Source organism: Aegilops tauschii, chromosome 4 (assembly GCF_002575655.3).
Source record: "Aegilops tauschii subsp. strangulata cultivar AL8/78 chromosome 4, Aet v6.0, whole genome shotgun sequence".
NCBI classification, from domain to species: Eukaryota; Viridiplantae; Streptophyta; class Magnoliopsida; order Poales; family Poaceae; genus Aegilops; species Aegilops tauschii.
Genome location: NC_053038.3, coordinates 103,937,985 through 103,952,033, shown reverse-complemented (window position 1 = coordinate 103,952,033; position 14,049 = coordinate 103,937,985).

Here is a 14,049-nt window from a genome sequence, read left to right as displayed (position 1 = left end):
GTCGATCTTCCTTGGCATATCATTTCTCCTTGAACAACAAACTTGATTTTGAGTTTGTGTCGTACCCATGGTTTCAATAACTTTTCGCTTCATCATTCCGTTGACTTGATGTCATCGCCAATCGGTTACATCTTCTTGAAACCTCTCGATAAATGTGTCGTGATCATCGTCAACATTTTAACTTCTTCCGAGACGTACATTGAGTTCCTGATGAGAAATTCCATGCTTGCCCCCTCGATGACTTGTGTTAACATCGACAACATTCTTAATTTCCCTCTCAACACAAACTTGTTCGTGTTTTGTGTTATACATTGAGATCCTTGCTACCCAGCATTTGTTCTTCTTTACCTTGGAAGTATTACCATCTTTTATGTCAAGAAAGTCATGAGAATTTCACCACCTCTTAAGAGGTCTTGATACAGGTGATACTTCTTGCCATATCCGGTCATTCCTTGGTCCCCGTGTTGTTTCTAACCGGAAAACCGACAATTGAACTATGATGTGCGACTTCAAGACTTCTAGCAACCCTATTGCTTTGAAGTGAATGGTCAATTGATTCTGTTTCATTAAGTCGCCGTTCTAACATTTATCGGGCAACCCATCCCATATTTCCGGTTCACCTGTCAACCAATGTTTAATTGTGGATGTTTTTCTCGAACATAAATCATTATATCATTTGATCTGACAATTGTTATCTCCTTATTCACATAATTGATGAAATCCATCTTGTCAAAATTCTCGATGGATTGATGCTGAGTCCCTCAACCACCTCCTCATCCTCTCCTTGGTTTAATGATGAACTCAAGTTTCGGAACTCGCTTCCATTTTTCATTTCCCGATAATCTTGCAATGCCATCTCATCAATTTGTGTTGCTGTCGGGTGGTTGGTGCGACATATGCCAACAGATGGCTTATCATTGTGGGTGCTAATAAGACATCGCCGATGCCTGGAAACGGGATGAGGCGAAGACATGCACGCCGGCGGATCTTACCCAGGTTCGGGGCTCTCCGAGGAGATAACACCCCTAGTCCTGCTCTGCGGGGTCTCCGCATGATCACTAGATCAAGAGAAGGTAGCTACAATCGCTCCTAGAGCTGTTGGGTTCAAGGGAGAAGAAGAACAAGGCTAGCTCTTGCTTCTCTCTCTCTATGGTGTGTGTGCTGTGTTCAGAAGCTAACCCTTTGCATAGGTGCTCCAGGGGTTTTTTATAGGCCTACCCCCCGGGGGTACAATTGTAATCCGGCTGGGCTCTGGTCCCAGCCGTCAGTGTCTACACTCGCCGGCTTCTCCGCCGGCTATTGGGGCCCGCCGACTAGTGGGTCCCGCCGGCTGCCGGCCTCTTGGGCGACAGGCCGGCCCCACCGCCTAGGATCTTGTCGGCGGCTGCTTACTGTAGCCTCGCCTCTGATGATGAGGGCTTGGTCGAGGTAAGCGTGGCTACAGTGTGCCGCCTCGAGGGCTCTCACTGTAGCCTTACCTCGTCTTGTCTCCTTAATGTGGCTCCTGCTTCGAGGAAGGGAGTAGCCGGCTTCTGGGGGGCCGGCTATGCCCTTGGCCGACTGGGGGAGGCCGGGCCGCCTCCGTGCTTCTCTCTGGCCGAGGGGACCCGCCGCCCGTGGGCCGTACGGGAGTCTGTCGTGGATGACGTTGAGGTTAGCATGGCTACAGTGCCGAGCCGAACGGGAGACGGCCGTCCCGTACGGCCTCCTGTGGCCATGCCTGCCTCGGGCTTCGGGGGTAGTGGGCCGCACTATGGCCACACCCCGTCTTGTCACCGTTATGTGGGTGTAGCTTTGGTGGTTGTGGTCTCGGCCAGCTTCTAGGAGTCGGCGCTCTTCTTGGCCGGCTTCCTGGAGTCGGCCACCCATAGTTATCCTGGGGGGAGGTTGCTGAGGCTGGGTCGCCTTCCGGGAGTCGGCTTCAGAGGTAGCCGGCTAGGGAAGGCGGCCCAATGCTTGGAGTGCTTGGAGGCCCCAAAGGCCTGATAATTTTTTGGAAGAGCCAGGGGCAGTCGGTTAGGCTACCCATGGCCATTTACTCCGACAGTAGTCCCCGAAGCTGATTGGGCTTCGAGGTTGAGTAGGAGTTGAGAAGCTCGATCAGCTTCCTATCTTGACAAGCCGGCAGCTGGGAGCCGGCTTTGGTTAGGCACGCCGCCTTGGTCGAAAACTCTGGAATCGGAGGACGGGAGCTCGCCAGTGTGTGCATCGGGCCGCGGGCCGGCCACTTGCCGTCTGCGAACCACGTGGCCCTTCTTGGCCGGAAAGCCTGCCAGCCCACGCGCGCGACGGGACGTCACCGCAGGGCGGGGGCCCGCCACGTCCACGCCCGGGCCCAGGCGCGGATTCTCTGCATCCCGAAACCGCCCGCACGTCTCCTTGCGGCAGTTTCGGCTCGCCTTTAGGGCGTAATAATCGCGAGGCGTGGGGGGAATGGGTGCAGTTAATCCCACATCTTCCCCCACGTCCGGCCTCCCCGGCCTCACCTCGCGAGGCTATAAGTAAGGGGAGAGGGAGAGCGGCAGGCTCTCGCACGCTCCTCCTCCTTCCACCGTCTTCTTCTTCTTGCCGTTTCTCGCGACAGCGCCTCGCCGCCGCGCTCTTCCACCACTCGCTCCTCCGTCGCCGCACTTGTTCTCACCATGCCTCCCGCCACGGAGCAATATGGCGGGGATTGGGACGGCTCCAATGTCCACGAAGATCATGTCGAGTTCCTCCGCCAGACGCAGCGGCTGCCCGGCGCGGACAAGGTGGAGGTCCGCCTCGCACCGGCGAGGGAAATTACGCCGGAGCCGCGGGAGGGCGAGCGCGTGGTCTTCCGCTCGCACTTCTTGCGCGGCATCGGCCTGCCAGTGACCGCCTTCTTCCACTCCTGGCTCGATTTCTACCAGCTCCAGCCGCACCACCTCACCCCAAACGCGGTGGTGCTGCTGTCAGCCTTTGTCACCCTGTGCGAGGGCTACCTCGGCGTCCTCCCTACCCTCGAGCTCTGGGGGGAGTTCTTCCAGTCCAAGCTGGGCACGCGCATGCAGGGCGTGCCGGCTCAGACTGGCGCCTTCATCGCGTCGCGGAGGTCGGTCGCCGACAACCCCTTCCCCGTCATCACGCTGATCCAATCGGTGAAGAAGTGGCAAAAGTCGTACTTCTACGTGCGGAACATCGCCCCACGGGGCGACTACATCAACCTGCCGGCTAACGTAGCCGGCCCACCGGCGGGCAGGCGGCCCCAGTGGTCCTTCCGGGCCGTGACTCTGACGCCGGCCGGGTCCGCAGCCGTCGCCCGAGTGCGAGTGCTGACCCAGTCGGAGGGCTTGACGGGGCCCGACCTGCTGGCCGCCTTCGTCACGCGCCGGGTACTTCCGCTCCAGAGCCGTCCTCATCTGATCTGTCAGATGAGCGGCCAGCTCGATCCGAGCCGAATGTGCACCAAGGACATGCCGCACGCGGAGGTCACCTATATGGTGAACTACCTCGCGAACTGCAAATTCACCGAAGAATGGCAGTTCGACAAGGAGCCATATAGCCGAGCCAATCCGCCGCCTACGGTACGTTCTCCTTGTCTCTTTTCCTTCTTTTAACCTTGTTGCCGAGTTCCTTTTGGCCGACTCTAACTTAGTCGGCTCGTTTTTTGACAGAGCCCTCTTCTTCGGCCGGCCGGCGGGTCAGACGCAGAGCGTCGATTCGTCCCCGACCGGACGGAACATGATCTGGAGGACCCCGACTTGGGGGCGGCCGCTATGGACGACAACATCGAGCCGGGTGGTGGCCAAGCCGGCGGCGAAGCAGGCGGCTCCGGGCACGGAGTCACCTTCGACGACTGGCCGGACTCCGATGAGGCCGAAGTCGCCCCGCGCCGCCGGCCGGCATCTGGACGCGGCGCGGGTTCCTCCGCTGCACCGCCTGCTCGGGGCGGAGGGCAGAAGCGTCGCGCCGCCCAGGGTTTGTTCGGTAGTCGGACGAAGAAACCCAGGGGCGGGGCGGCAGCCACCAGGCGGGAGGAGGCGGCCGTGAAGTCGGCTCGCTTCCGCAAGACGGTGAAGCAACCGCAGACCGTGTCGGCGTAAGTTCACATTCTTTCGTATACTCTTTTTTCTTTCTTTTCTTTGGTGGTTCCTGAACCCTTGTCTTTTTCTCCAATGATCAGAGCTCCGTTGTTGCTTGAGCGGGCGGCTGCCGCCTCCGTCGTCGAGTCGCCGAGGGGGTTTGGGAGCACCACTCGCCGTGTGGACCCCCGCGCCAAGCTTCAGGCGGCGACGAATCGGAATGCGCGGGAGGCGCGGGAGGAGCAGGAGGCGCGGGAGGCGGAGGCACGGAAGGCGGCACGAGAGGAGGAGGCGGCGAAGGCGCTCGCCGACGCCACAGCTAGGGCCCAAGCGGAGGCTGTAGCTGCAGCGGCGGCGGGGGAGGTCCTGATGGTCACCCCGCTGCGCGTCGTAGCGCCTGGGGACATGGCGCCCTCGCCAGAAGGGGCCAGCGGCGACCAGCCAGGACTTGAGAGGGACGACGACGTCATCGTCCTGGAGAGGGCGCCGGTGCCGACCCCGCCAACTGGGGCGGCTCAAGGCGGCAGGCCTGATCCACCGCCTGCGCAGTCGGCGGGGGGCGAGCCGGTCGCGAGGACTGAGATGGCGGTCCGGATGCCCCCGAGTCGTCGCGCGGGGAAAGCTGCGTCGGAGCCACAGAGGGCCGCGTTGGAGCCGCAGCCGGCCGTGGGCTCTAGCTCGTCGGCCCAAGATGCGGAGGCGGCCAGCGCTACCTCGGGGTGGACGCCAGGCGGAGGGACGGCCGTGATGAACGTGGCCGCACAGGACGTCCGGACCCGGCTCCAGGGCCAGGCTATGGCGCTGAGGCAATTCACCGACGAGTTCCTTGCGACGCAGGCGGCCATCCGTGTTAGTCTTCCCATCTTGCTTCTTCTTGATTTTGATTTCCTCTTGATATTGATTTCTTCCGTGGGGGCGCGTCAGCGCATCCACTAGGTTTAGTCCCCGAGTTCTGAGTCGGCTGCTGAGCAGGCGGCTTGGAACTTCTTAGTGGATTTGTCTTTGCTATTCTTGTTCTTACTTCGATCTTCTGTCTATCTTGCAGGACTACCACAATCTTCGTGCGGCCGCCTTCAACTCCCAGGCTCGGGAGCTGACCTAGAAGGCCGCCAACCTTACTGAGAGCCGAGGTACGTGCTTTGTTCTTTATCTCATGTGGGGGCGCGTCAGCGCACCCACTGGGTGTAGTCCCTGAGATTCGGGCCGACTGCTGAGCAGTCGGGTCGGATCTTCCTTGATGACTTCCTCTCACTGTTCTTTCTTTTTCTGCCATCTCTGCAGCGGCCAACGCCAGTCTGAGGGCACAGCTGGGGGAGTCTCAGACTGCCCTTCGTGCCAAGGATGCTGAGCTCGCCGGCTTGGTGCAGGAACGCGACCGCCTGGCCAAGAAGTTGGCCGACCAGGAGGAAGGCCACAAGGCGGCTCTGAAGGTGGTGCAGGACCGCGAAGCCGCCCTCCAGGCCGAGTATGAGACGGAGGCGGCTGGCTGGGCCGAGGCCAGGCAAACTCTGATCTCCGGCTATGGTCAGATCAAAGATCTGGTTGACGGTAAGCCGCTTACCTCTTCATCCTTTCTTGCCATCTGCCACTTTTGGCTCGTTTTCTGACTTGGTGCTCTTTTCTTATTTTCTTCTTCTTTCTTGCGCAGAATATTTCCCTGGCTATTCTACCGCCGCCAACCAGACCATCGAGGCCCGCCGCCAGGCGCGGAGGCAGGCTGGCTTCGAGATTTCGCCAACCGCCGGCCGTTCGCTGGAGGAGCAGCTCTTGGCGATCCAGGCCCGCATCCAGCCGGCTCACCGACTGCTCCGCCGGCTTCAGCGTGCCGGGGCGCAAGTCTTGGCCGCCCTCTGGCCCGGCCAAGTGGTTCCTCGCACCCCCAGTCGGACTGCCGACTGGCTTCGAAGCCTGGAAGGCCTCAGTGGCTCGCTCCGGCGCCAGGCGGGCGCTGGAGTTCGTCAAGGCCTGGTATCCCGGCCTGAGCCTGGATCAGCTGGCTACCTGGCGGCAACAAGCCGACACGGAGCTGGAGCCGGCGCGGCCGGCTATCATCCGGCGGGCTTCGGCGATCGCCGACTACACCGACACCAGCGTCTTCGCCCCTGAGGTAGACGAAAACGGTGTCGCCCAGCCGGAGGAGTGGTTCGGGCTGAACCCGGCGGACGGTGAAGACTCGGCGGAGGAGATTGACTCCAGCGATGAGGGCGAAGAGGAGGAGGAGGAAGGTGAAGACACCGAGCCGGCTGGTGGAGCAGCCGACCATCCTCAGCCTGACCGCGCCTCCAGCGCCACGTCACGCGCGAGTGCGTCGCCTGCCACTAGTGGTGGCCAGGCCGAGACCCGTTAGGCGGCCACTCCTTCAGCCGGCGAGGCCGTCTCCACCGACCAGCTCGGCTTCCGTGCTGCACCCTAGTCTGCCATCTTTTGTTTTCCTGTCTTGTTGCTTTTGGAACAATGTTTGGTTAAGTCTGCACAATTCCACCCACTGGGTGTATTCGAACTTATGTCTTTTGCCAGCCTGTTGGGGGCTTTATATGTATATATAACTTATGCATGCATTTGGCCTTTCCTTGTACTTTGCTTTTTATCCTTCCGCTTTTTCCTTTGCCGCCCTCCCTTGGTTGCCGCCTCCCCAGTCCAACAGTTGCTCTGCAATCTGTGGCTGGAGGAGTGCTTGGCCGATTGGGGGGGGAAGTACTCTAGCTTTGCTGGACTAAAGCTAAGTGTTGAGGAAGCCGGCCAGCCGGCAGGCGTGTTTGGAGGCCGTCCTTTTGCTATATAAGTTCGTTGGTCCTTAGCCATTTTTCGTGTGGGCATCCTTTCTGCCTTGCCTCTTGCTAGTCGGACATTCGGTTCTTCGAGCTGCGACTTTCAACAAGGGAGGACTCGGGAGTCGGCACACTACTTTTCTGACTTCAGATAGAACTTTAATATAGCTCAAGGCGGCCAGTCCCCGGGCCGACTAGTCGAACCCGGTGCCAGACAAGAAATCAAATGTAATAATACATTCATGGATATGACACTTGTCATTCATAGATAAACAAAGGCAGTCCCCGAGTACTGTTCGGGGGGCCTGTTGGTTTGTACTTAATACAAAAGGGGTAGCATGATACATACTGCTTTCAACTGTAAAATCGTCTCAGGAGGTTTGCGTTCCATGGTCGCTCCGACTCCTTGCCGGAGTCGTCTCTCTTGCGTGCTCTTGGTTTTTGCGCGTCGATCAAGTAGTAGGAGTCGTTGCCGAGTGTCTTGCTGGCGACGAAGGGGCCTTCCCAAGGGGCCGAGAGCTTGTGCTGGCCGGCTGTTCGCTGGATCAGCCGGAGCACAAGGTCGCCCTCTTGGAAGGATGTTGGCTTGACCTTGCGGTTGTAGTAGCGGCGCAGCCCTTGCTGGTAGATGGCGGATCGGCTGAGTGCTAACAGCCGGCCTTCTTCCAGTAGGTCGACGTCGTCTTCTCTTGCTTCCTTGGCCTCCGCCTCCGTGTACATGGTGATCCGAGGCGAGTCGAACTCGATGTCTGTTGGGATGACAGCCTCGGCACCATACACGAGGAAGAATGGAGTAAAGCCGGTTGACTTGTTGGGTGTAGTGCGCAGACTCCAGAGGACAGCCGGCAGCTCATCGAGCCAGCAGCCGGCCGATCGCTCCAGTGGTACAACCAGTCGGGGCTTGATACCGGAGAGGATGAGTCCATTTGCTCGCTCGACCTGGCCGTTTGACTGCGGGTGGGCAACGGACGCTAAGTCTAGTCGGATGCCCTGCGTCGCGCAGAAACGTGCCAGTGCTCCTTTGGCGAAGTTCGTGCCGTTGTCGGTGATGATGCTGTGCGGCATGCCGTACCGAGTAGTGATGTCAGTGATGAATGTCACGGCAGTCGGCCCGTTCAGCTTCTTAATCGGCTTTGCTTCGATCCACTTTGTGAACTTGTCCACAGCGACCAGTAGATGTGTCAAGCCGCCGCGGGCTGTCTTGAAAGGGCCCACCATGTCCAGTCCCCAGACGGCAAAAGGCCAGGTGAGGGGAATGGTCTTGAGTGCAGAAGCCGGCAGGTGTTGCTTGGAACTAAAAACTTGGCATCCTTTGCAGCTCTTGACTATTTCTTTAGCATCCTCCAAGGCAGTCGGCCAGAAGAAACCATGGCGGAAAGCCTTGGCCACAAGTGATCTTGAGGCTGCGTGGTGGCCGCATTCGCCTTGGTGGATGTCTTTGAGGATTGCCACTCCTTTTTCTGGCTCGACACAGCGCTGGAAGACCCTAGTGACGCTGCGCTTCACAAGCTCTCTGTTGATTATTGTATATGCTGCGGCTCGTCGTTGCACCAGTCTCGCTGAGATCTCATCAGCCGGCAGCTCTCTGCTGACTAGGAACTTGAGGATGGGCTGGGCCCATGACGGAGCTGTGACTTCTTCTTCTGTTAATGTAGCCACCATGACTCGGGTGGGTGGGTTGGGTGGCGTGGAATTGGAGTCGGCCACCGCTTCTTGTGTCGTTGCAGTCCCCGGGCCGGGTGCGACTACGGCAGTCCCCGGGCCAGTTGTCGAAGTCCCCGTGCCGCCTGCGGGGTTTCTCCAGTCGGATCCGGCTGTATCTGGTGCAGGCGGTACGAAGATGGAGTCCGACTCTGGAGACGGCCTGATGGATGGCTTGAGGAGGCGCTGGAGGGAGACGCCAGTCGGTATGGCTTGTCGGGTGGAGCCGATCCGTGCTAGGGCATCTGCTTGGTCGTTGTCGGCCCTTGGCACGTGAAGGAACTCGCACCCTTCAAAGTATCCGCTGATCTGCTGGACGAGGAATCGATAGCTCGCCATGTTCGCGTCCTTGGCGTCCCAGTCGCCAGACGACTGCTGGACCACCAAGTCTGAGTCGCCGTAACACAGGATCCGGCGTATGCCGAGTTCTTTGGCTAGCCGGAGCCCATGTACGAGCGCCTCGTACTCGGCCACGTTGTTGGAGGCGGCGAAGTGGATCTGCAGCGTGTACTTGAGCTTGTCGCCTTTGGGAGAGGTGAGGACGATGCCGGCTCCCAAGCCGGTGCGCATCTTGGACCCGTCAAAGTGCATCCGCCAATGGGTAGAGTCGGGAGCCGGCGGTAGGTACTGGGTCTCGGCCCAGTCGACGAGGAAGTCGGCCAATGCTTGGGACTTGATGGCGGTGCGGGGTTGGTAGAAGATCGTGTAGGGCGCCAGTGCAATGGCCCATTTAGCCACCCGGTCGGATGCATCCCGGCTGCCTATGATCTCGGCGAGCGGGGCGGTGCACACGACCGTGATGGGGTGCTCTTGGAAGTAGGGCTTCAGTTTCTTGGCAGCGAAGTACACCCCATAGCACATCTTCTGGTAGTGCGGGTAGTTTTGCTTTGAGCCGGATAGCACTTCGCTGAGATAGTACACCGGCCTCTGGACTAGCTGGGCTCGGCCTTCTTCCGGGCGCTGGACCACAACAACAGTGCTGACGACTCGGCTAGTCGCGGCGATGTAGAGGAGCATGGGCTCCTTCTCAGTCGGCGCTGCCAGGACAGGCGGAGTGGTCAGCATTTTATTCAACTCATGGAAGGCTTGGTCGGCTTGGTCGTTCCACTCGAAGTGAGTGGACTTCTTCATGAGTCGGTACAGGGGGAGAGCCTTCTCTCCTAGTCGGCTGATAAAACGATTTCAGGGAGGCTAAGCAGCCAGTGAACTTCTGCACATCTCGTAGCTTGGCGGGAATCTCCATCCTCTCGATGGCCTTGATCTTGACAGGGTTGCATTCAATGCCGCGTTCGGAGACCAGGAAGCCTAGCAGCTGGCCGGCTGGCACTCCGAACACGCACTTCTCGGGGTTGAGCTTGATTTGGAATCGGCGCAAGTTGGCGAATGTTTCTTTCAGGTCTTCCAGCAAGGTACCGCGCTTCTCTCTCTTCACCACAATGTCGTCTACATAGACGTGGGCATTTCTGCCAAGTTGTTTCAAGAGGCATTTCTGCATGCAACGCTGAAAAGTGGCACCGGCATTCCTCAAGCCGAATGTCATAGTCAGGTAGCAGAAAGCTCCAAAGGGTGTGATGAAAGCAGTCTTCAGGCGGTCAGCTGGGTCCAACTTGATCTGATGGTACCCTGAGTACGCATCCAAAAAACTTAACAGCTCGCATCCGGCTGTGGAGTCTATCACTTGGTCAATCCGTGGCAGAGCAAACGGATCCTTTGGGCAGGCCTTGTTCAGGCTCGTGTAGTCTATACACATACGCCACTTGTTATTCTTCTTCAGAACCAGAACTGGGTTGGCAAGCCATTCTGGAAAGAACACTTCCATGATAAAGTCAGTGGCAAGGAGCCGGGCTATCTCTTCTCGCACAATTCTTCGCTTCTCTTCTGATAGTCAGCGGAGGGGTTGCTTGACGGGCTTCGCATCAGCTCGGACATGTAGCTTGTGCTCGGTGAAATCCTTCGGGACACCCGGCATGTCCTTTGGGGACCATGCGAAAATGTCTCGATTCTCACGGAGGAAGTCGACGAGCTCGCCTTCCTATTTACTGTCCAAGTTCGCCCCAATGACAGCGAACCTCTCCTGGTTCTCCGGGTCCAGAGGTATCTTCTTCGTCTCTTTGGCAGGCTGGAAGGAGCCCTGCGCATCACAATCCTTGGGGTTGGGGGACAAGGCCGGCTGCTTGCCGGCCATGGCCACAACCCGTTCCAACATCTTCTTCTCTTCTGCCACCACGAGGGACTCGGCCAGCCGGCTACTAGCCATGGCGCACTCGATGGACTTCTTGTAGTCGCCGGCTACCGTGATGATCCCCTTCGAGCTCGGCATCTTCATCTTCAGGTAGGCGTAGTGGGGCACAGCCATGAACTTGGCCAGGGCAGGTCGGCCAAGCAGTGCATGATAGGGGCTCTCCAAATCCACCACCTCGAACCAGATTGCTTCTCGGCGAAAATGATCTTTGTCTCTGAAGAGAACATCCATTTTGATCTTGCCGATTGGGGAGCAAGACAGGCCGGGGACGATACCATGGAAGACGGTGCGGCTCAGCATGAGCTGCTTCGCTTTGATGTTCAGTTTCTCCATGGTATCGCGGTACAGTATGTTGATACTGCTTCCGCCGTCTATCAGGACGCGGGAAAATCGGGCAGCTCGCCTCTCCGTCGCGAGGGTGACATCCAAGACCATCGCATAGGAGCCAGGAGAGGGCATCACCTCTGGGTGGTCGGCCTGGCTCTAGCTGATTGGCTTTTCTGACCAGTGCATGAACTCGGGGGCGCTAGAGGCGACTACATTAACTTCTTGATGCTGTCGGCGCCGACTGCGTTTGTCGTCGGCTTGACTGGTGAAGACGACGTAGGCGGCGTGCTCTTCAAGGAATTCGTCTTGGATGGCGCCGACTGCCGGCCAAGCCGCCGGCTGCTGGGGGCCTGGAGGCGGCGGGCCGGGAGGCGGAGGCGGCAACATCCCCTCGCCCTTGGTGATGCGGGTGAGCCAATGGCATTTCCAGGTTGTGTGATTTGACGGCTTCGCGCCGCTGTGGAACTTGCAGGGGGCATCAAGAGCTTGCTCGTAGGAGAAAGCCGGCTGCCAAGCCGGCCTGCCACCCTTCTTCTTGGGAGCGGGCCGTTCTTCGGGCTGCTCATCTTCAACAGTGGCCACCTGCCGACTGGTGGAAGTCGGCATGGGGGCCTTGCGCTTGTGGTCGTTCTGGTAGGGGTGCCGATTAGGGTCGCCAGCCGGTGTCTTGGGAGCCGGAGCAATCACCTTCCCAGAGGCGTCTACTCACAGCTCGGTCTTAATTGAGGAGTCGGCCGTGGCGTATTTGTCCGCGGTGACCAGCAACTCGTCAAGGGTAGACGGCTCGTCGCAGAGGAGTCGGTGCTTGAGGAGGGTGCCCTCTCGGCACCCGGCGGTGAAGTACTCGATGGCCTGGACCTCATGCACCCCCTCGCAGGAGTTGCGGAGCTCGGCCCATCGTGTGAGGTAGTCGCGGGTCGACTCGTTGGGCCCTTGGACGCAGAGGGAGAGCTGGCGAGGCTTGGGAGGCCGCTTGTAGGTGCTGGTGAAGTTGCGGACGAAGACTTCTGTGAAGTCCAGCCAACTATTGATGCTGCAGGGCTTGAGGCTGTTGAGCCATGTGCGCGCCGAGCCTTGCAGCATGAGGGGGACATACTTCACGGCGACGCGCCGATTGCCGTTGGCTATGTTGACAGCCGTGGAGTAGTCGATGAGCCAATCTTCCGGCTTCACTGAGCCGTTGTACTTGGGCGTGTCTCTGGGGAGCGAGAACCCTTTGGGGAAGGGCTCGTCGCGGATGCGGGGGCCAAAGCATGGCGGGCCGACATCGTCTTCTTCTTCTAGCGCCAAGGATCGAGCAAGGCGGTTGGTCGGTGGCGGGCGTCGTTCTCGCCGACTCCTTCTCGGCGGCCGAGTCGGTCGCCAAGAGTCGGGTGCGTGATAGGCGGCGGAGTGAGACGTCTTTCTCTTCGAGGTGGGGGAGGAGGCAGATTTCCTTGATGTTCCACCGCTCGAGGGCGGCCCTCCGCGTCGCGCTCGATGGTGATGTGAGTCCGGCTGCGGCTGGCAGCCGACTCCTTGTCTTTCTTCTGGCGCGCGCCGCTCGCAGTCGGCGAGCGGGACGTCACGGCGTGCTCCCGGCGCGGGGGTTGACTATCAGCTCAGGCGCCGGCTTCGTGCTGTTCCGCAGCCGCGTCGAGCAGCTGCTGGATCCGTCTCGTCATGTAGGGGAGCTCATCGGCTCCCAGCCCATTGAGCTCTTTTGCGGCCGCCTGAGCGGCTCGCAGATTCTCGAGCGGGGTGGCGTAGACGGGGCGATCTGCCCCCAGCATGCTGGCGATGGCCGCGCCGCGCTTTTGGACGAAGCCGGCTCGGCTCGGGCCGCTAGGCGGCGGTGTACCGAAGGCGGCGCGGTCGACTTCGCGCTGGTGGGCCTCGGTGAGGCGTCTCATGGAGGCTATCTTCTGGCCTTCCGCGATGAGGGCAAGGCGGCGTGCCTCCAGGGTCTCGGCGTCGGCGTCGGCCGGGATGGGGACGGAGAGGTCGTGCATTGCCGCTTGCAGGGCGTCGTGGGCGTTCTCGCCCGAGTTGGCGACGTGGCTGATGACCAGCACTTCGGTGACAGCGCTGCTGCCACTGTCAGTTCGTGGGAGAGGGTCGTCGAAGACCACCACGTCGGTGGGGTAGGCGTCGAGCGATGCCGTGTCAGAGTCGACGAGCATCGGGTCGGTGGAGCCGACCGACTCCATGTCTGCAGCAGGCTCGCTGGAGACGTGAAGCTGGTCGAGGAGGCTGACGAGGCGGCTCTCGGGGTAGTCCGTGCCTGCGTCGGACGCAGGCTCGTCAGAGATGCGAGTCTCGCCGAGCAGATCGGTGAGGCAGCTCGCTGCGCAGGCGTCGTCGACGCCTTGCGGCGCGTCGAGGCAAGCGCCATCGGGCGCAGCAGGCTGGCTGCGCTCGCGGGGGAGGAAGAGGGTTCCCGTCCAGAACAGGTCTCCGGACGACGGTGCACCTGGCCCCACGGTGGGCGCCAATTGTCGGGTGGTTGGTGCGACATATGCCAACGGATGGCTTATCATTGTGGGTGCCAATAAGAAATCGCCGGTGCCTAGAAACGGGATGAGGCGAAGACATGCACGCCGGCGGATCTTACCCAGGTTCGGGGCTCTCCGAGGAGATAACACCCCTAGTCCTGCTCTGCGGGGTCTCCGCATGATCACTAGATCAAGAGAAGGTAGCTACAATCGCTCCTAGAGCTGTTGGGTTCAAGGGAGAAGAAGAACAAGGCTAGCTCTTTCTTCTCTCTCTCTATGGTGTGTGTGCTGTGTTCAGAAGCTAACCCTTTGCATGGGTGCTCCGGGGGGTTTATATAGGCCTACCCCCCGGGGGTACAATTGTAATCCGGCTGGGCTCTGGTCCCAGCCGTCAGTGTCTACACTCGCCGGCTTCTCCGCCTGCTATTGGGGCCCGCCGACTAGTGGGTCCCGCCGGCTGCCGGCCTCTTGGGCGACAGGCCGGCCCCACCGCC